The 22622-nt window shown below is 34.5% G+C and overlaps 1 protein-coding gene and 1 pseudogene across 1 annotated transcript in view; both read left to right on the plus strand.

Moving 5' to 3' along the window:
• LOC129242008 (SCY1-like protein 2) overlaps positions 1–22622 on the plus strand; it is a 151307-nt gene that overhangs the window by 61943 nt on the left and 66742 nt on the right. The window lies entirely within an intron of this gene.
• Positions 22433–22616, plus strand: LOC129243223 (U2 spliceosomal RNA; annotated as a pseudogene).

The following is a 22622-nucleotide window of genomic DNA, read 5'->3' on the forward strand; positions in this document are numbered from 1 at the left end:
GGGTCAGTTCTACCTGTTCGGACAATAAACTTTTTAATTTATTAAAGGCAAGGATACCTTCTTCGTCAAGACGTATTTCAATTTTTTTGGACATATATTGCGATACTTTGCCATTATCGCCTGCCAAATATTTCGTCAACGGTTTGGCTATATTTGCGTAGTTTTTAATAAATTTGCGATAATATCCTACAACTCCTAGAAAACTCCTTAGTTGTCTTAAAGTTTGAGGTAAGGGATAATTCTGTATTGCTTCTATTTTTTTTGGGTCGGTTTTAATTACCTTATGACCTACAACGTAACCTAGAAAGTCGATTTCTTTGGCATAAAATTTTGATTTTTCTAAAGAAATTTTCATGTTAGCTTCTTTGAGCGTATTAATTATAATTTCAAGATGGTTGAAATGATCTTCCAAAGTTCCTGAGTATACGATGATGTCATCAATGTAGACATGACATATCTTTCCTATATAGTCACGTAATATATTATCCATGGCTCTTTGGAAAATACTCGGCGCATTTTTAAGTCCGAATGGCATCCTGAGAAATTCGTATTTCCCGTTATTGACGGAAAATGCTGTCTTTTCAATATCTTTCTCACTCAGGAGAATCTGATGGAATCCAGATTCGAGGTCAATTGTTGAGAAGTATTTGGCTGTGCCAAGGTTTGATAAAATAACGTTACAGTCCGGAATAGGGTATTTATCGGGTATTGTTTGCTCATTTAATTTTTGACGTGATAACGTCTTATAATTCGATTTAACAGGCTGCACGCACGAAAAAATGTGTCGTTACCTTTCTCATTAGTGTTACCTTGCTCATTAGTGTTACCTTGCTCATATTAGTGTTACCTTGCTCATTAGTGTTACCTTGCTCATATTAGTGTTACCTTGCTCATTGCCGTTACCTTACTCATATTAGTGTTACCTTGCTCATTAGTGTTACCTTGCTCATATTAGTGTTACCTTGCTCATTGCCGTTACCTTGCTCATATTAGTGTTACCTTGCTCATTAGTGTTACCTTGCTCATATTAGTGTTACCTTGCTCATTGCCGTTACCTTGCTCATATTAGTGTTACCTTGCTCATATTAGTGTTACCTTGCTCATATTAGTGTTACCTTGCTCATATTAGTGTTACCTTGCTCTTTAGTATTACCTTGCTCTTTAGTATTACCTTGCTCATATTAGTATTACCTTGCTCATATTAGTGTTACCTTGCTCATATTAGTGTTACCTTGCTCTTTAGTATTACCTTGCTCTTTAGTATTACCTTGCTCATATTAGTGTTACCTTGCTCATATTAGTGTTACCTTGCTCATATTAGTGTTACCTTGCTCATATTAGTGTTACCTTGCTCATATTAGTGTTACCTTGCTCATATTAGTGTTACCTTGCTCATATTAGTGTTACCTTGCTCATTAGTGTTACCTTGCTCATATGTAGTTACCTTGCTCATATTAGTGTTACCTTGCTCATATGTAGTTACCTTGCTCATTAGTGTTACCTTGCTCATATTAGTGTTACCTTGCTCATATGTAGTTACCTTGCTCATTGCATTGAATGAACTGCAAGCGAAAGCGCGGAAGGAACGACAAAGCAAACGAACGGCAACGTTCGACATCTTGCTCTCCCCTACTTAAGTGAGCGTATATATGTATGTATATGCGCATATGTACATATATAAATTCACGTATTTGTATTGGCATATGCCTTCTTATTGATTATTATTAATTTGATTTACTTGAAGAATTTAAAATAAAACCAAGTTTGTTAATAATACCTGTTGTTTTAATGTTATTATTATTATTTTTTTATTATATCTAAAGGAAAAAATGTATGGTAATATTTACCATATCTATACTAATATTATAAAGAGGAAAACTTTGTTTGTTTGGTTGTAATGAATAGGCTCAAAAACTACTGGACCGATTTTAAAAATTCTTCCACCATTCGAAAGCTACATCACGAGTAACATGGATTATATTTTATTTTGGATATAGGGCTCGAGATATAGGTCAAAACGTGGACCCGGGTAACCTTCGGATGTGTATGTACAATATGGGTATCAAATGAAAGCTGTTGATAAGTGCTTTAATACGGGGTAATTTTCATACCTATTGATGACTAGGGTCTGGAAATATATGCCAAAACGTGCATCCGCCGTGTCTTTGCACCGAATAAAACCAAACTTACACACATTGTTAGGTAGGTATTGAAGATGATTTCCGTATAGTTTGAATACCTATTGGTAGATAGGGTCTCGAGATATAGGTCAAAACGTTGACCCGGGTAACCTTCGGATGTGTATGTACAATATGGGTATCAAATGGAAGCTGTTGGTGAATGCTTTAGTTCAGAGTATTTCCATCCGCTCCGTGACTAGGGTCTCGAGATAGAGACCAAAACGTGGACCCTAGAATGTGTTTGTACAGTATGGATATCAAATGAAAGCTGTTGATAAGTGCTTTAATACGGGGTAATTTTCATACCAATTGATGACTAGGGTCTCGAAATATATGCCAAAACGTGGCCCCGCCGTGTCTTTGAACCGAATTAAACCAAACTTACACACATTGTTAAGTAGGTATTGAATATGATTTCCGTATAGTTTGAATACCTATTGGTAGATAGGGTCTCGAGATATAGGTCAAAACGTTGACCCGGGTAACCTTCGGATGTGTATGTACGATATGGGTATCAAATGGAAGCTGTTGGTGAATGCTTTAGTTCAGAGTATTTCCATCCGCTCCCTGACTAGGATCTCGAGATAGAGACCAAAACGTGGACCCTAGAATGTGTTTGTACAATATGGATATCAAATGAAAGCTGTTGATAAGTGCTTTAATACGGGGTAATTTTCATACCTATTGATGACTAGGGTCTGGAAATATATGCCAAAACGTGGACCCGCCGTGTCTTTGCACCGAATTAAACCAAACTTACACACATTGTTAAGGAGGTATTGAAGATGGTTTCCGTATTGTTTGGGTACATATTGGTAGATATGGTCTCGAGATATAGGTCAAAACGTGGACCCGGGTAACCTTCGGATGTGTATGTACAATATGGGTATCAAATGTAAGCTGTTAGTGAATGCTTTAGTTCAGAGTATTTCCATCCGTTCCGTGACTAGGGTCTCGAGATAGAGACCAAAACGTGGACCCTAGAATGTGTTTATACAATATGGATATCAAATGAAAGCTGTTGATAAGTGCTTTAATACGGGGTAATTTTCATACCTATTGATGACTAGGGTCTCGAAATATATGCCAAAACGTGGACCCGCCGTGTCTTTGAATCGAATTAAACCAAACTTACGCAAATTGTTAAGTAGGTATTGAAGATGATTTCCGTATAGTTTGAATACCTATTGGTAGATAGGGTCTCGAGATATAGGTCAAAACGTTGACCCGGGTAACCTTCGGATGTGTATGTACAATATGGATATCAAATGGAAGCTGTTGGTGAATGCTTTAGTACAGAGTATTTTTCATGCCGCTCCGTGACTGGGGTCTCGAGATATAGGTCAAAACGTGGACCCGGGTAACCTTTGGTTGTGTATGTACAATATGGGTATCAAATGAAAGCTGTTAATAAGTGCTTTAATACGGGGTAATTTGTTATGTTATGTTATGTTATGTTATGTTATGTAACGTTATGTTATGTTATGTTATGTTATGTTATGTTATGTTATGTTATGTTATGTTATGTTATGTTATGTTATGTTATGTTATGTTATGTTATGTTATGTTATGTTATGTTATGTTATGTTATGTTATGTTATGTTATGTTATGTTAAAGTATATGTTATGTTAATGTTAACTCATTCTCTATATCCATACAAAATATGTATCAAACAAATAAAATTAAAATTTTCTTTTGAAAAATGCAACCATTCAAACAGTATTTTCTTATGACGTTATCACGTTAAACTATCGTCAGTAAACCGACTTTGCAGACAACCTCTTTTTATAATCAATGACCATACGTAATTTTTGCGAGCCATCGTCATTAGTTCACTTTTTTGGAACTACCCATATGGGTGAATTAAAAGGGCTTTTACTAGGACGAATTATCTCGTCCTGCAATAACTTTTTGATCTCATTGTTAATAAAACTATTTGCAGAAAGCGGGTAGGGATACTGCTTGCTCCATATTGGCGCTTCAGCAATTGTGCGAATTTCCGCTTTAATGTCCGTCCTAAACGGTAAGTTTAAATTTATATTTGAATGTAGTTCTTCTACATTCTTAACTACATTTGTTTTTAATAATTTCAAGGTTTCTTCACTTTCACTGGTAAAATTAATTTGTTCGTTTTCCATATTACTCAAAAAGTTTTCGCTATTTTCATTTTCATGCTTCAAATTCTCTGATTCAAAGTCTACAAATTTTTCAACGTGTTTTCCACACGTCAGAGTACCTTCCTTAAAATTCAACTTTACATCTGCTTTCCTCATAAAATTATACCCTAAGAGTATGTCTGTATCAAGATTCGGAACTTCATAAAATCTTTCTTTTATCCCAAAGATAGATGCTTCATAATAAAAGTTAATGATGGTGAAACCGTTGATGGTTTTTACCCTCTTCTTAATAACTAACTTCTTTCTGTTTGTAAGGACTCCAGGGCTACAATAGCAGCTAGTAGCGCCACTATCAATTAGAATCCTACATTTTCTTCCTGATGAGGCTGTCATCCAAATGTAGGGCAGCTCGATCCTTCTTCTAAAAAACGTCTTCATTCAGATTATTTATTCTTTGGGCTTTAACCTGAGGTTGATAGCTTAATTGTTTACTACCTGGAAATTGGCGTTTTATGCCTTGTTGAAAATTGTTAAAATTTGGCCTATTGTTGCTTGTAAATGGTTGTCGATAGTTTCCGTTCGAGAATGTTTGATGGTGTGCGAATGGCCGGAAATTACTTCGGAATCCATTATTTTGGGGAGATTTCTGAATTATGTTGGCAGAACTTCCTAATTCCATTAGCTCAGGTTTTGCTTCAGTGTGTAACGGTTTGTTATTTCGTATTCTTGGGAAATTATTTTGGGGAGATCTTAAGTGATTTTGATTTCTATTCAAATTATTTCTGTTGAATTGGAACGCGAAATTTGCTCTTACATTATTTGCATCTAACTCCTGTGCCTTAGCTAGTGCGTTCGGCAAATCGCTTGGGGATAGTGAAAAAATAATATTTGCAAGTGGTGGATTCAGTCCAGTAATAAAAACTCTAAGCGCATATTGCCTGTTCTTTTTATTCAGCTCATTTGTGAGCTCTGACCGTGACCCGTGAGTCATAATTGTTTTATTAATAAGTGAAGTCAGTTTTTTATTGACTTCATTGTAATAATCGAGTATGGAAAGCGACCCCTGCCTCATTACACTTAATTCCTGTTCTATTATATGCAATGGTCTTTTGTCCGCATGGGCAAAGTCCAATCTGCTGAGGATAGCGTCAAAGTTAAGGACTGTCCCATGGTTAGTCAGCATGTCATTAGCGTCTGCTATAATCTTATTCCTCAAGATTGTTAATGCGGCGTAATATTTCCGACTTCCTTTATTATATAATAGCATACTGCTGTTAGCAGCTTCGCGCCAACTGACATAGGAATTTTTTCCATCAAATATAGGTAGTGATTTAATCACATCTAACGTCTCGTCACATCTAATCGAATCGTCAATCGATTGTGTTTGATATTCGCAAACAGTGTTTATGCTGATTAACTTCTCTAGTTCCCTAGTTAGCTCGTCTATCTTATTTTGCAAGGGACCTAACTGGCTTTCTATTAGCCTACCTATGACTTCATGAGTAGCCATTCTTCCTTTGATTAAAAGTTAAACTTCGTCTGGTGGCAAATCTAATTCTTCTTCTAATAAATAGTGAACTTACTTAAATAGTCTTATACTTATTTTCTCCAGGCTCCTGCGATGTTCGTCCCGTCTATTTCACTCGTTGCTAGTGTCTTGGCCACACTAGGTCATCTATTTTCTCCAGGCTCCTGCGATGTCTATTTCACTCGTTGCTAGTGTCTTGGCCACACTAGGTCATCCTTCTATGGCTTTTCAGTTGGCTTTCACTGACACACAGTGCAGTTTTTAACACACTTTTATTAGGACGGGTTGTATGTATGTATGTATGTATATATGTAACGGAATCTTTGAGCTTAATTTTCACTGGCTTCTAAACATCTGATCGACTTGAAATTTTGCACACCTATCAAGGACCGATGACAATGCAATAATTTGATAAAAATTTTCCATTATCCTTATTGGGATTGCCAGGATTAATATTTTCTTTTTTTACCTGTGGGCAAAAAGTAAGGTGAATTTGGTTGTAAAATGAAAAATCGTCATTTATTCTTGTAAATCAATTTCATCCCCTTCAAAATAATGCCCTCTCGATGAAGTACACTTATGCCAACGAGTTTTCCAATCCTCGAAACATGCCAAATAGTCCATTTCCGGTAGTGGTCTCTTGAGTTTTGGGAATAGCCAGAAGTCACACGGAGCCAAATCAGGCGAATACGGTGGTTGCGAAACGATATGCGTGGAATTTTTGGCGAAATAGTCACGAAGAACGAGTGCAGTGTGAGACATGTGAGATAAATTTTCCATTATCCTTATTAGGATTGCCAGGATTAATATTTTATTTTTTTAACTCACTTTTATTAGCTCGGGTTGTATGTATGAATGACTGTAACGGAATCTTTGAGCTTAATTTGCACTGGCTTCTAAAAATCTGATCGACTCGGAACACACAACGTAGATGATTAGATGGGAAACTATTTTTCTCGTGAGAGCGCTGAAAAATGTGCATTTTTTATAACATTTGCCAATATTGCCATACCGGTAGAAACATGAATTGGGTATTTTTTTTAAACAAAAATTGGGAATTTTTAGTTTCCACACCACCATTGAGGTTAGTATTTAGTGTGCGGTTGTGTAATAGTATATTACTCGTAAACACCTACATATATATTACAATCATTCTATTGGCAACTACCTATGTACAGAGGGTTATGAAAGTGAAGCAAAATGCATCCCACGCTTTTAACTCTAATTTGAATTATTCCATTTGTATCTTAATTTTTGTTATAATTCTGTTCTGAGGTAGTTGACTATGACTGATCCTTCGATTTGCTATTACTTCATTATAGGTCCCTTTGTCATTAAAATTTATTTTCTACTTTTTAGTTCGATTAGCAATAAAAGCGTGTTTTTTAGTTTTTTAAGCTATATTTTATTTTCTACTTTTTAGTTCGATTAGCAATAAAAGCGTGTTTTTTAGTTTTTTTTTAACTATTTTTTATTTTTAGTAATATAATATTTACTATATCAAGCATCCCACGCTTTTAACTCTAATTTGAATTACTCTATTTGTATCTTAATTTTTGTTATAACTCTGTTCTGAGGTAGTTGACTATGACTGATCGTTCGATTTGCTATTACTTCATTATAGGTCCCTTTGTCATTAAAATTTATTTTCTACTTTTTAGTTCGATTAGCAATAAAAGCGTGTTTTTTAGTTTTTTTAAGCTATATTTTATTTGTGAGTGGATCGCAAGTCAGAAAAATACAACCGCTTGCAGTTCTCTGGTTCTTACGCTTGTGCATTATTGTTTTTCATATAAAAATGTACATACATACATACATATGTATGTAAATGCTGTCGAATACATTAACTATAAAGTGACATACAATATAAAATAAGTGTTGATTTATCTTAAACCGTTTTATTTTCTGAATGCAAATACCTCCTATTGACATGTACATACATACATATTATGTATATTGTCATATACCATCATTTATGTACATATAGAGTATACGTTCATTTATGTATGTATGTATGTAATGAAAAACTTCACGAATTACTTTCAGAACTTTATTAAAATTAATTCGCGTCGCGCATGCACAAAACCTTGGTTCACAACGCAGGCGCAGAAATAAACGCACTGCGTATTTATGTACATATCCTCTCCACGTGACTCGCCATCAATTCTGGGCGCAAATTTTTTTTTTTTTTTTCGTTTTTAAATTTTTTTTTTTTAATGTAATCGTAAAAAAATTTGTAATAAATTTTATGTATCCGCTTATCATTTCAAAAGAAACAAAATGGTAAAAAAATAAGCAGTCGAAGAAATAAACGCACCGCCTATTTTTCCTCGCCACATGTTAGACTCGATTTCAATTCCCGGCTCAAACTTTTTTTATTAATTTTTTTTTAATTAGTTTTTTTTTAATGTAATTGAAAAAAAAATTATGTAATAAATTTTACGTATTCGCTTATTATTTCAAAAATACGAAAATAGTAAAAATTTAATTGGTTTAATGTCGAGGTGAGAAATGTGTTGTGTGTTGAGGTGAAAGATGTGTGGTGTTTCTAATTTTTGTGTGGGCAAAAGTCAGTGAGGTGTCTATAAACTCGGTGTGCTCAATTTCCTTACTTCAAATCTTTCAAATCTCAATTGTACTAAAAAAGCTCACAGTAACATTTGCACCTTCTCATTGCATTAACATTGGCTGTGTTCGTAAATGCAACATGACGCGCAAACTACAATCAGAGAATGTTAATGCAATGAGAAGGAGCAAATGTTAAAAGAGCTTTTTTCGAGTTCTAATTTATAGATTCATAATAAGGTCATTTCAAATTCAACTTTCCTGAAGAGGTCGGAATTGCAGATATTTACCACGCGAGTGACGCGAGTGGAGGGTTTCTATATTTACTTACCACGCTAGGCCAAGAATTCAGATATTTTCTGCGTTTACCAAACTACTGAGGACGTTCATAAGATTTCCCGGCACACTACTAAGGAAATCGAAGCGAATAAATTTGCGATTAAGAAGGCCGCGCGGTAGTTAGTTTGTGGTGCAGAAGCTAAAGTCGGCGGAGTTATTCGTTTTGTGTTTTTGCACGTATTTAATTCAGGTTCAAGTCCTGAAGTCATATTTTTTTTCTTGCACATTTTTTTTTTTTACAATTCAAACCAGGAAAGTTTGGTAAAATTGTTGAGTTTATTTTAATTAAAATTTCTTTAAAATACTGTTTTTTTTTGTATTTTATAAATGGAAATTTCTTTTCGGTATAAAATAGTTCATACTGGATATGACCTGACTTTTATATACATAAATCAATCAAAACAGAAAATATGTACATATATCTATAATCTATTTCATCAAATCCAAATTATATTGATGAGAAAATATCATTCTAATATCCGTCCAGAAAGCCAAACGCACATACACACATGCATATTCATATAATTACGCATACAAACTTTCAACTAACGCAGAATATGTGCATATAAAACTGCGAATCGAATAAATGAGTGATTTAGAACAGATTATTAATAGTTGTAGATTATCGCAATCGTGAAAGACGTGTCGTATATGTAGTACATCGTCTCGTATTTGACTCAGGTTCAAATCCTGTGCACAGTTTTTTGTTCGATATTTTTATTTCATTTTTTATATTTGGTTTAATTGAAATTGATTTAAAATAGTGTATTCAGGTTTTTCTAATACCAGTTATTTAGAAATTTATTTTCTATATAACATTATTTATTTGAATTGATTTATATGTAAAACAGCCATAAAGTCAATCATATGAATATGCATTCCTATATTTAATCTCTTCAGTCAAATCTGAACTACTTAACATACATACACATATTGATGAGAAAATATTCTAATATCCATGGATGCATCCAGAAAGCCAAACGCGCATACACGCATATGTATATAAATATATGCAAACCTTCAACGAACGCAAAATGTATGCATACAAAAAACAACAACTGCGACCGTCTTCTTGTCCGTCAGTGAAAAGATGGGATATGTATACCCTATGAGCAAAAAGAACCGGGAAGGTGATGTTTACTGTTTTCTTCGATTGCCAAGGCATAGTCCATGAGTACCTTCCATCGGGCCAGACAGTCAATAGAGAATATTATTTATCCGTTTTGAAACCTTAGAGAGATGCTGTGTGTTGCAAACCGCCGGAAATGTGAGCAAACAATTCTCAGATTTTGCATGATGATAACGCGCTCAAAGAGAATACAAATCGGCCCGCCGGGGGTGTTTGGAGGAGTGGTTTAAACGTTGGCACAAGTGTGTTGCTTCAGACGGGTCATATTTTGAAGGAGATAATATAAATTTGCCTTACATTTAACTCTGTTTTGTTTAATTTAAACATTCCCGGTACTTTCTGATCATAAGGTACATATATGCGGCTTTGCGGACAGCAATGTGTGATTCGCTGGAAGTCGCATTAACTCGCGACTGTCGCACAGTTAGAAGACATATTTACATACATATAAGGGTGCATACATACATACGGAGCCGCGGCCACTCGACATGACAAAAATTTAAGATTTATCAAATATTGGCAAATAATTCCACGCGAAATATTCCAATATTGACTATTTTCGAATGGTCGCGAAAATTGGCATATGGGCGGCTCGTTCGTTTTATGAATGAAATTGAAATATGAGCTCTAACTTATGAATGAACTTTTTGTTTTGTTCTAAATTGTTCAGCGCCGTCGCTGATAGAATCATGGCCGCTGCGACTGCGTCTACGAATGTATTTTGTTTTTGTAGTCGCTAGGCTTAGATTTTAGCTTTGGGCGACATGCGCATGTGAGGTATGTGTTTTTGTTGTGTTCTAGAACATTTTAGAATGTGCGGTGGCAAAGCGGCCATGGCGTTGCGCTTGCTGTTGCTTTTGCGTCTATCAAAGTACATATCGTGTTTTTGTAAGTACAATATTAGGAATATCGACTGGTGAAAGACAAAAGTACACGGAAGCAAGAAGGGAGCGCTGTGCTCGCGCATATACATATGTATGCATGAATGTATGAACGCGCATGGATGTAGTAACATATGAATACAATTATTTTGTAGGAAGTTTAGAAGGCAAGTAGGTATATATGTATGTATGTATATATGCTAGGACATAAAGTCGGTATATATACATACATAGAGCAGAATTGTTTTTGCACTTGTTAGGAAGAAACTCACTAGTGCGTATGTGTATTTGTCTTGTAAGAATGTGATGTGCTGTGACTTGTGTACATACATAAGTCAAGGTTATTTGGGCATACATGCATATGTACATATGTATGAAAGGAAGATGATGTTCTTGCGCTTGTGCATTATTGTTTTTCATATACAAATGTACATACCTACATATGTATGTAAATGCTGTCGAATACATAAACTATAAATTGACATACAATATAAAATAAGTGTTGATTTATCTTAAACCGTTTTTTTTTCTTAATGCAAATACCTCCTATTGACATGTACATACATATTATGTATGTATATTGTCATATACCATCATTTATGTACATATAGAGTATACGTTCATTTATGAATGTATGTAATGAAAAACTTCATGAATTACTTTCAGAACTTTATTAAAATTAATTCGCGTCGCGCATGCACAAAACCTTGGTTCACAACGCAGGCGCAGAAATAAACGCACTGCGTATTTATGTACATATCCTCTCCACGTGACTCGCCATCAATTCTGGGCGCAAATTTTTTTTTTTTTTTCGTTTTTAAATTTTTTTTTTTTAATGTAATCGTAAAAAAATTTGTAATAAATTTTATGTATCCGCTTATCATTTCAAAAGAAACAAAATGGTAAAAAAATAAGCAGTCGAAGAAATAAACGCACCGCCTATTTTTCCTCGCCACATGTTAGACTCGATTTCAATTCCCGGCTCAAACTTTTTTTATTAATTTTTTTTTTAATTAGTTTTTTTTTTTAATGTAATTGAAAAAAAAATTATGTAATAAATTTTACGTATTCGCTTATTATTTCAAAAATACGAAAATAGTAAAAATTTAATTGGTTTAATGTCGAGGTGAGAAATGTGTTGTGTGTTGAGGTGAAAGATGTGTGGTGTTTCTAATTTTTGTGTGGGCAAAAGTCAGTGAGGTGTCTATAAACTCGGTGTGCTCAATTTCCTTACTTCAAATCTTTCAAATCTCAATTGTACTAAAAAAGCTCACAGTAACATTTGCACCTTCTCATTGCATTAACATTGGCTGTGTTCGTAAATGCAACATGACGCGCAAACTACAATCAGAGAATGTTAATGCAATGAGAAGGAGCAAATGTTAAAAGAGCTTTTTTCGAGTTCTAATTTATAGATTCATAATAAGGTCATTTCAAATTCAACTTTCCTGAAGAGGTCGGAATTGCAGATATTTACCACGCGAGTGACGCGAGTGGAGGGTTTCTATATTTACTTACCACGCTAGGCCAAGAATTCAGATATTTTCTGCGTTTACCAAACTACTGAGGACGTTCATAAGATTTCCCGGCACACTACTAAGGAAATCGAAGCGAATAAATTTGCGATTAAGAAGGCCGCGCGGTAGTTAGTTTGTGGTGCAGAAGCTAAAGTCGGCGGAGTTATTCGTTTTGTGTTTTTGCACGTATTTAATTCAGGTTCAAGTCCTGAAGTCATATTTTTTTTCTTGCACATTTTTTTTTTTTTACAATTCAAACCAGGAAAGTTTGGTAAAATTGTTGAGTTTATTTTAATTAAAATTTCTTTAAAATACTGTTTTTTTTTGTATTTTATAAATGGAAATTTCTTTTCGGTATAAAATAGTTCATACTGGATATGACCTGACTTTTATATAAATCAATCAAAACAGAAAATATGTACATATATCTATAATCTATTTCATCAAATCCAAATTATATTGATGAGAAAATATCATTCTAATATCCGTCCAGAAAGCCAAACGCGCATACACACATGCATATTCATATAATTACGCATACAAACTTTCAACTAACGCAGAATATGTGCATATAAAACTGCGAATCGAATAAATGAGTGATTTAGAACAGATTATTAATAGTTGTAGATTATCGCAATCGTGAAAGACGTGTCGTATATGTAGTACATCGTCTCGTATTTGACTCAGGTTCAAATCCTGTGCACAGTTTTTTGTTCGATATTTTTATTTCATTTTTTATATTTGGTTTAATTGAAATTGATTTAAAATAGTGTATTCAGGTTTTTCTAATACCAGTTATTTAGAAATTTATTTTCTATATAACATTATTTATTTGAATTGATTTATATGTAAAACAGCCATAAAGTCAATCATATGAATATGCATTCCTATATTTAATCTCTTCAGTCAAATCTGAACTACTTAACATACATACACATATTGATGAGAAAATATTCTAATATCCATGGATGCATCCAGAAAGCCAAACGCGCATACACGCATATGTATATAAATATATGCAAACCTTCAACGAACGCAAAATGTATGCATACAAAAAACAACAACTGCGACCGTCTTCTTGTCCGTCAGTGAAAAGATGGGATATGTATACCCTATGAGCAAAAAGAACCGGGAAGGTGATGTTTACTGTTTTCTTCGATTGCCAAGGCATAGTCCATGAGTACCTTCCATCGGGCCAGACAGTCAATAGAGAATATTATTTATCCGTTTTGAAACCTTAGAGAGATGCTGTGTGTTGCAAACCGCCGGAAATGTGAGCAAACAATTCTCAGATTTTGCATGATGATAACGCGCTCAAAGAGAATACAAATCGGCCCGCCGGGGGTGTTTGGAGGAGTGGTTTAAACGTTGGCACAAGTGTGTTGCTTCAGACGGGTCATATTTTGAAGGAGATAATATAAATTTGCCTTACATTTAACTCTGTTTTGTTTAATTTAAACATTCCCGGTACTTTCTGATCATAAGGTACATATATGCGGCTTTGCGGACAGCAATGTGTGATTCGCTGGAAGTCGCATTAACTCGCGACTGTCGCACAGTTAGAAGACATATTTACATACATATAAGGGTGCATACATACATACGGAGCCGCGGCCACTCGACATGACAAAAATTTAAGATTTATCAAATATTGGCAAATAATTCCACGCGAAATATTCCAATATTGACTATTTTCGAACGGTCGCGAAAATTGGCATATGGGCGGCTCGTTTTATGAATGAAATTGAAATATGAGCTCTAACTTATGAATGAACTTTTTGTTTTTCTTCTAAATTGTTCAGCGCAGTCGCTGATAGAATCATGGCCGCTGCGTCTGCGTCTACGAATGTATTTTGTTTTTGTAGTCGCTAGGCTTATAGCGTTTTCTTTTCTACATGAAAATGTTGCCCTGTGCTGTCACTTTCGAATTTTGTGATCTTTTGTAAAATGAATGCAATCTTCCCAAGGGGCCGCGTTATCGTTTCTCCAAGGGCAAACATAAAGAAATGTGAAAGTGCAACATTTCTTGCCCTCTCTGGTATCGACGGTGTAGATAATTGCCCTATTAATCAGCTGATCAGTAACAAAAGTAGCCCTTTATTTGACTCTTTCTTGCTCACATTAATCGGCTGTGTCCGAGCAGCACAGATGAGGTCTACACATTTTTGACATTTCATTTTAGCAGTCGTGAATTGAAAAAGCGAAAATTGTGATTGTACATATAACTATTAAAATATTGTAGCTGCCCGTGATATTTGCAAATTGAAATTACCAAAATCAGTAAGAGAAATTGACAGACAAAATAGGTAAATGTGTTTGCGCGAAAATATTGAGTTTACATATGTATACATAGTTACCTCCATATAAATAATTGGTGTCATAGGTGGAAGAACATTGTTAGCCGGGAAATGGAAAAACGATACTTTACTTTAGCAAACAATTTAATAGATGACCTCCTGGAGTCGTCGTCCTCTTCTTCAGATGACGAGGAGCTCGGCGTACTTTTTAATCCAAGAAGTAACTGCTTACGCGTAAATGACTTTGTAAATGAAGTAGTCAAATTGTACACAGGCCGGGAGGTAATTTTTTCATAGGGGCACGGTTTAGTTTTCGCCCACCAGGTTGCAGGAAAGATGCATACTATGAAGAATGGTGTTAACGCTTTTTCTTTTTTCTGGGTGGAGTTTCTGGAAGATCTCTCGCCCATTTCCGCTTACCGCTCTCAAACTAGTGGGCGAAATACTAGACACCATTTCAATAGTTCAGTGCAGTGCTTGTTTATATACTGTATGTTTTTATAATTTATTAACATTTACAGTTTAAACAAAATTTTCGCATTGAGCGTGAAAGTGCGAATGATCTAATCGCAAAATACGCAAACAGCTCGTGCTATATAAGGAGGAGCTATAAAGGAGGGAGACCACAAGCAACGCCAAACAAACACGTGTTATTGTTTTTATGGTAACAATGGAATGACTCCAATGTGTATGCATTTAATTCAAATAATTTTCTTATGTAGGTTTTGCTGCAATAAAACTACCATACGTGAGGTTAGCAACCTGTTTAATGTGTCATATTCTTGTGCCCATAACGTGATAAACAATGTTGTGTCGTTTCTGATTGGACTTTCACCAGACATCATAAAATTCCCTCAAAGTGCTACTGAAAAAGAGATTATATCAAATGAGTTTGCGGCAATCTCTGGTTTTCCTAACGTATTAGGCTGCATTGACGGAACCTACATTTCGATAAGGGCGCCGAAAAAAAAAATTCGTTCAACATATATAAATAGGCATGACACAATTTCCGTGACTATGCAGGGTATATGCGATGCAAATTTAAAATTTTTAGATGTTTTCACTGGCGTGGCAAGTAAAGTGCACGACTCGCGTGTGTTGAAGTTATCTTTCATTGGTAAAGAACTTCCAAAGCTATGTTTACCAAAATATCATGTGTTAGGGGATTCTGCATATCCGATACGAAATTATTTGTTAACGCCGTATAGGGATTACGGGAATTTAACTGAGCAAGAAAAGAGATACAATTACAAATTTAGTCAAACACGGGTCCGAATTGAAAACGCCTTTGGATTGTTAAAATGTCGTTTCCGGCAACTTATGCGATTAGATTTTCATGAAGTTGAGACTACAGCGAAATTTATACTAGCATGCTGCGTACTTCATAATATTTGCATAGACAAACAAGATTTTATAGAGAAAAAAGAATACTGCGTTGATCCTGCTTCCGTTCAGGAACAACATTTTCCTTTCGAAGTAAGCGACACTGTTCTTACTGAGCTGGGCGAAATAAAAAGAAGCCAAATAAAGTCACTTTTTTGACATGTTTTTTTAAAGTACCTAAATTTGTTTAGAAAATCGGAAAATTTCTAGTTAGCAACATTGAACAGGTTAGTTCAAAAACAGTAAATGTTCAAAATTAACGTTCCGAGGAAATCAAAAAATTATTTTTAACTTCATTCGGCCTTTTCCCTTATTTTTACAATTATTATTATTATTATTATTATTTATTGTTCGACTATTACATTTCATTACATTTCATTTTTAATCATTAACATTAGAACGTACGACAGTGACACTAGGTCGTTTTTCGGAAGAAAAAAGAAAAAAAAAAAAAAATCTTACATTTTACATATGTTACTATGGTACTATATATTGAATTCGCTTAAAATTAATTTTCTATATTCTATAGCACCAGTGATGAACTTAAATAAATTATTATATCCAGAAGGGCCAACACCATTTAAAATGTCTATGATTTCATCTCGGTTTATTTTTACAATATTAACAGTTAAGTAACGTTTTAAGGCCAGTCAATGAAGAGACCAAAAATGTAATGTTAAAAACGGTTTTCGAACGCACTAATTGAATTAACGATATGTACCTTGAAAGAAACTTCAATAAATATTAAAAAACTACTTTTTCTTTTGTTTTATGTATTGTATTTATTGAAAATAAGGGAGATCATATTTAATTGCTTCAAGCAGGTACAAAGTAAAAAATAAATAGGAGAAACGTTGGACCAGGAACCAAAGGCACTTCCTCCCATTTTATATTAAATTACAGAAGCCTGCAAAACCAAAATATTTCAATTAACATTTAATGAATACCACTACGCAATTCAAACCGGCTTTAATAACTTACCTCACACGCCAACAGCTTCAAGCTGGTTTGTTTTCACTGATGCACTTTTCCAAAAGGCTTTCGATTCTTGCAGCTTTCTCCATTCTTTCCTTGTGTCGCTTTTCTCTGGCTTCCTCCTTCCTAGCAGCAATTTCTAGCATAGTTTCTTGCAGCGTTTTCCTCTTTCTTTGCTTTTCTTTTGCTGCGACCTCTTTTTTTATCATACATTGGCTACTTATTTTTACTGCCGGCTCAATGGAATCATCTATTTTGCATATTTTTTCGAGCTCTTCTTCAAACTGTAGCTTTTGGCGTTTTGCACCTGAGGTGCTGTTATTTTCCACCGCCACTTTTTTACGTTTCATGATGGTCTTATACCTTTCTTCACACTGCTTCCAACTTTTCCCATCGAACTCTGCGCCAATTTTCATCAACATGTCCTTTTTTGTCTTTAATTGCTTGAAGGGACCAATGTCCGGCAAATAGGAGGCGTATTTATCCAGCAGAAGTCTCGTTTCGCCTTCCGTCCATACTACCAAAAAGGATCGTTTAAATAATTAGCATTTTTCACTTTTTTACATTTGATAGAAAAGTCAAGACATTCTCATTTTACCTGTAATTGTTTTGCTGCTAATAGGACTTTCTTCATTAGCTAGCATTCTTTTATTTTTTTATTTTAAACTGTCCACCAAAAATTTCTGCAATTCGTAGTCCGATTAGCGCGCGAAAAAACAGCTGATTGCATTTCAGGGTTACAGTTTGTGTTCTTTTATAAATGTGAAGGGCTGCAGTGAACCTTAAAAATGGTGGCAGTTTCACAGGGTGAAGTGCGACTTTGAATAACTTTTGTACGTCGGCATGGCAACATTTTTGTGTAGAAACGAAAACGCTATTAGATTTTAGCTTTGGGCGACATGCGCATGTGAGGTATGTGTTTTTGTTGTGTTCTAGAACATTTTAGAATGTGTGGTGGCAAAGCGGCCATCGCGTTATGCTTGCTGTTGCTTTTGCGTCTATCAAAGTATTGTGTTTTTGTAAGTACAATATTAGGAATATCGACTGGTGAAAGACAAAAGTACACGGAAGCAAGAAGGGAGCGCGGTGCTCGCGCATATGTATATGTATGCTTAAATGTATGAACGTGCATGGATGTAGTAACATATGAATACAATTATTTTGTAGGAAGTTTAGAAGGCAAGTAGGTATATATGTATGTATGTATATATGCTAGGACATAAAGTCGGTATATATACATACATAGAGCAGAATTGTTTTTGCACTTGTTAGGAAGAAACTCGTTCACTAGTGCGTATGTGTATTTGATTTCTTGTAAGAATGTGATGTGGTATGACATGAGTACATACATAAGTCAAGGTTATTTGGGCATACTTGCATATGTGATATGATGTTCTTGCGCTTGTGCATTATTGTTTTTCATATACAAATGTACATACCTACATATGTATGTAAATGCTGTCGAATACATAAACTATAAATTGACATACAATATAAAATAAGTGTTGATTTATCTTAAACCGTTTTTTTTTTCTTAATGCAAATACCTCCTATTGACATGTACATACATATTATGTATGTATATTGTCATATACCATCATTTATGTACATATAGAGTATACGTTCATTTATGAATGTATGTAATGAAAAACTTCATGAATTACTTTCAGAACTTTATTAAAATTAATTCGCGTCGCGCGCATGCACAAAACCTTGGTTCACAACGCAGGCCCACTGCGTATTTATCCTCCCCATGTGACTCGGCATCAATTCGCGGCGCCAATTTTTTTTTTTTTTTTTAAATGTGTTTTTTTTAATATAATCGGAAAAAATTTTTAATAAATTTTATGTATCCGCTTATCATTTCAAAAGTAACAAAATGGTAAAAAAATAAGCAGTCGAAGAAATAAATGCACCGCCTATTTTTCCTCGCCACATGTTAGACTCGATTTCAATTCCCAGTGCAAACCTTTTTTTATAAATTTTTTTTTTTTTAAATTCGTTTTTTTTATGTAATTAAAAAAAATTATGTAATAAATTTTACGTATTCGCTTATTATTTCAAAAAATACGAAAATAGTAAAAATTTAATTAGTTTAATGTATTTATCCTCCCCACGTGACTCGCCATCAATTCTCGGTGGAATTTTTTTTTTTTCGTTTTTAAATTTTTTTTTTTAATGTAATCGTAAAAAAATTTTTTATAAATTTTGTGTATCCGCTTATCATTTCAAAAGTAACAAAATGGTAAAAAAGTAAACAGTCGAAGAAATAAACGCACCGCCTATTTTTCCTCGCCACATGTTAGACTCGAGTTCAATTCCCGGTGCAAACTTTTTTTTATAAATTTTATTTTTTAAAATCGTTTTTTTGTTTTTTTAATGTAATTGAAAAAAAAAATTATGTAATAAATTTTACGTATTCGCTTATTATTTCAAAAATACGAAAATAGTACAAATTTAATTGGTTTAATGTCGAGGTGAGAAATGTGTTGTGTGTTGAGGTGAAAGATGTGTGGTGTTTCTAATTTTTGTGTGGGCAAAAGTCAGTGAGGTGTCTATAAACTCGGTGTGCTAAATGACCTTATTACAAATCTTTCAGATCTCAATTGTACTAAAAAAAGCTTACAGTAACATTTGCACCTTCTCATTGCATTAACATTCTCTGCCACTACTGGTCCCTCATTCGCTTTGCTTAGCAGACCAGTTTTAATACATGGAGGGCAGGTAGAGCATTTCAAGCTGTTGTGCAGTTATAATCGCGGTTATTATTTTCATCCGACCTACAGAGCTTATAGGTAATTATTTATTTAGCTGTCTGTCTACCCGTCTGTCCATCAGTCCATAGTTCGATAATGCCAATTAGAAATTAAGATATCTCAAGGCAACAAATACAAATATTGCTCTTTTTCTAAAGTGTGTAGAACATGGGCGCAAAAGACGATGAGGTCGAAGTGCAAACTTCATAAAGCAATGTGTGTAGATTAGTATTGAAAGTTGAACAATAACCATACCCTTCTTCAATATGTACGATTTAAGATAATTTCCTGCAATTTAAATCACTGCATGTTATTTAAAAAATAAATACGCTTTTTTAACACATTTCAAAATGTGCTTGCCAATGGCCACCTTTAAGTATTTAAATGCATGGATTCCTAAAATCATTTTCATCGAACTTTTCGAAACTTGGAACATACATTGCCATACATACCTGATTATTGAAATCGACGAAAAACTACGTACAGATCATATATCAATGAATATCTACAAAAAAGTGTTTAATTTTCAAAAATTCACTGTTTATTCACTCATTCACTAGTACAGATGCCAGAAGTACAGAATTGCCTGGAATTGGTACGGTATGATCTTAGGGACAGAAAAGCATGTTTCAAACGATGCTTCTGCGACTATAACTATAGGTAATACAAGATGGGCTGAAAAGTCCATGGCCTAACAAAGAAAAAACGTTTTTTTTAACGTGATAATGTCTTATAGTTCGATTTAGCCGGCTGCACGCACGAAAAAATGTGTCGTTATCTTGCTCATGCGTTGTTACCTTGCTTGAACTGCAAGCGATAGCGCGGAACGAACGACAAAGAGCACAATCGGCCACCGCGTTCGGCAACGTTCGACATCTGACTCTCTCCTACTTGAGTGAGCATATATATGTATGTATATGCCATGGTTGAAAGAATAATGAGATAGCGCCTATCGTGGTCCCGTTACTTTTCTCTCAGTGAATTTGACAACGAGTTACGTGATTACCTACATCTATAGAAGAATATGCCTGAGTTTCATTATAAAGTGTGGTTAAGTTTCAAGGGCCGGTATTGGTTTTGAATAAAATACAATTTTTTTAGGAAATTATTGTCATTTCTCTTTATTATGATAATATTGGTATGGCTCAATTTTGCATGGAATAAAATATTGGCCAAATGGCCGCCGCGGCCTCGGTGGCACACCTCCATCCGATGGTCAAAATTTATGTGTGGTTCACATTCAACATCAGCCCTTGAAATTTAACCAGCCTTTAGTATAGAACAGAACGAATATTTGAACGTGATTTTCTGGATTTAACATATCGGCAGAAGGAAATAGGACTTAATTTTATGTCCAAATTGAATTTAAGTATATAATTTCGCTTTAAATTGCTATCCAAAGATTTAAGTACTCTAAAAAAATTTAAATATTTAACTTTATGAGTGATGGAGTGTGAAAACTTAAACTTTTTGAAATATTTATTTTTCATTTATCTTAAGCTTCAAAATATCTTAACAATTGACTACGTCAACCCCAGTAAATAAGGAATCCCAATGTAGAATATCAAGAGCTAAATTAATTTTATTAAAATGAAAATTTCTAAAACAAAAACGTAGTCACATTATCAGGTGCAGACCAGAGGTAGTCATAGGGTATGCGCATTCTACAGGGTGGGCCATATAGCGTTTCTTTTTGAACCACCTATTTTTTTGAGAATGGTAACACAAATGACATGTCAAATGTGTTCATAATTTACTTAAAGGTTTAACATTTACGAAATGGGGCTTTATACGCTTGAACAAAATTGGGAAATATTGAAAACCTATTCCCAAAGTGGTGAGTTTTCTTCTCCCGCGGTTATAGTAAATGGCGAGCGTTACCGTGACATGCTTAACTAGTTTTTGTTTCCAAAAATGGAAGAGGATGACATGGACGACATTTGGTTTCAACAGGACGGGGCAACTTGTCACACTGCCAAAGTTACACTCAAACTTTTGGCTATCGTTTTTAAATTCCGATATCAGTTGGCCGCCTTGGAGCTGTGATTTAAGCCCGTTGGACTATTTTTTGTGGGGAGCTATCCAGAGACGATTGATGTTTTAAAACACGAAATCGAAGTTGCCTTTTATGAAATTGGAGCCCAAACAATCGAAAATGTGCTTAAATATTGGGTTGAGAGAGAAAATTATATAATCATTAATAAAAATGAGGTCAAGAATTCAAGAAAGACTATTTGAGAAACTATTTATCTGAGCCAGCCAAAAACTCAAAAAGTGTCAGTGAAATTGGTTTCAGATAAACCCCTAACATTGTTTTATGACCAATTATATATCATCAATACTGGACCATTCAATATTAATAAGATTGAAGCCACCCAGAACACAAAAATTGTCCTTATTAGATGTTCGAGCTAAAGCGTTATCCCCATGCGCTTTATTTATTAATTTTTGAAGTGAAAACTTCTTTAGAATCGTTGGGAGTGATTTGAGGAAAAGTGAAACGAAAAAAGCGACCAACTTGGCTACGAAGCGTTATATTATATGTTGATATAAAAGTAGCGACGAACTAAATAAAAATGACTTTTATTTTTTCTTGTGATTCGAACCAAGGATTTTGGATCGGAAGCTCACATTGCTAGTCGCTCGGCTACCGCGCCATTCTGTCGTCGCTGGCCTAAAAGTTATTTAGTTACGAAGCGTTATATTATATGTTGATATAAATAATTTTTGTGAGCGTGTAATTCTCAAAAGGTTTATTAGGTTTATTATTTAAAATGTATTGACTAGGTAGTGTGGTTATCAGCTTAACATCTGATAGATCCTCCATCGGAGGACAACAAATGTTAAACTGATTTTTGGAAATGGGCGGAGTGTTTTAGGGGCTTGCTCCTTCTCTGCCACGGGTTGATCCGGTATTGCAGTACCGCCGGGATTTCGGCTTTGAATAAATACAA

The sequence above is a fragment of the Anastrepha obliqua genome, chromosome 3, assembly GCF_027943255.1.
Source record: "Anastrepha obliqua isolate idAnaObli1 chromosome 3, idAnaObli1_1.0, whole genome shotgun sequence".
NCBI lineage: Eukaryota > Metazoa > Arthropoda > Insecta > Diptera > Tephritidae > Anastrepha > Anastrepha obliqua.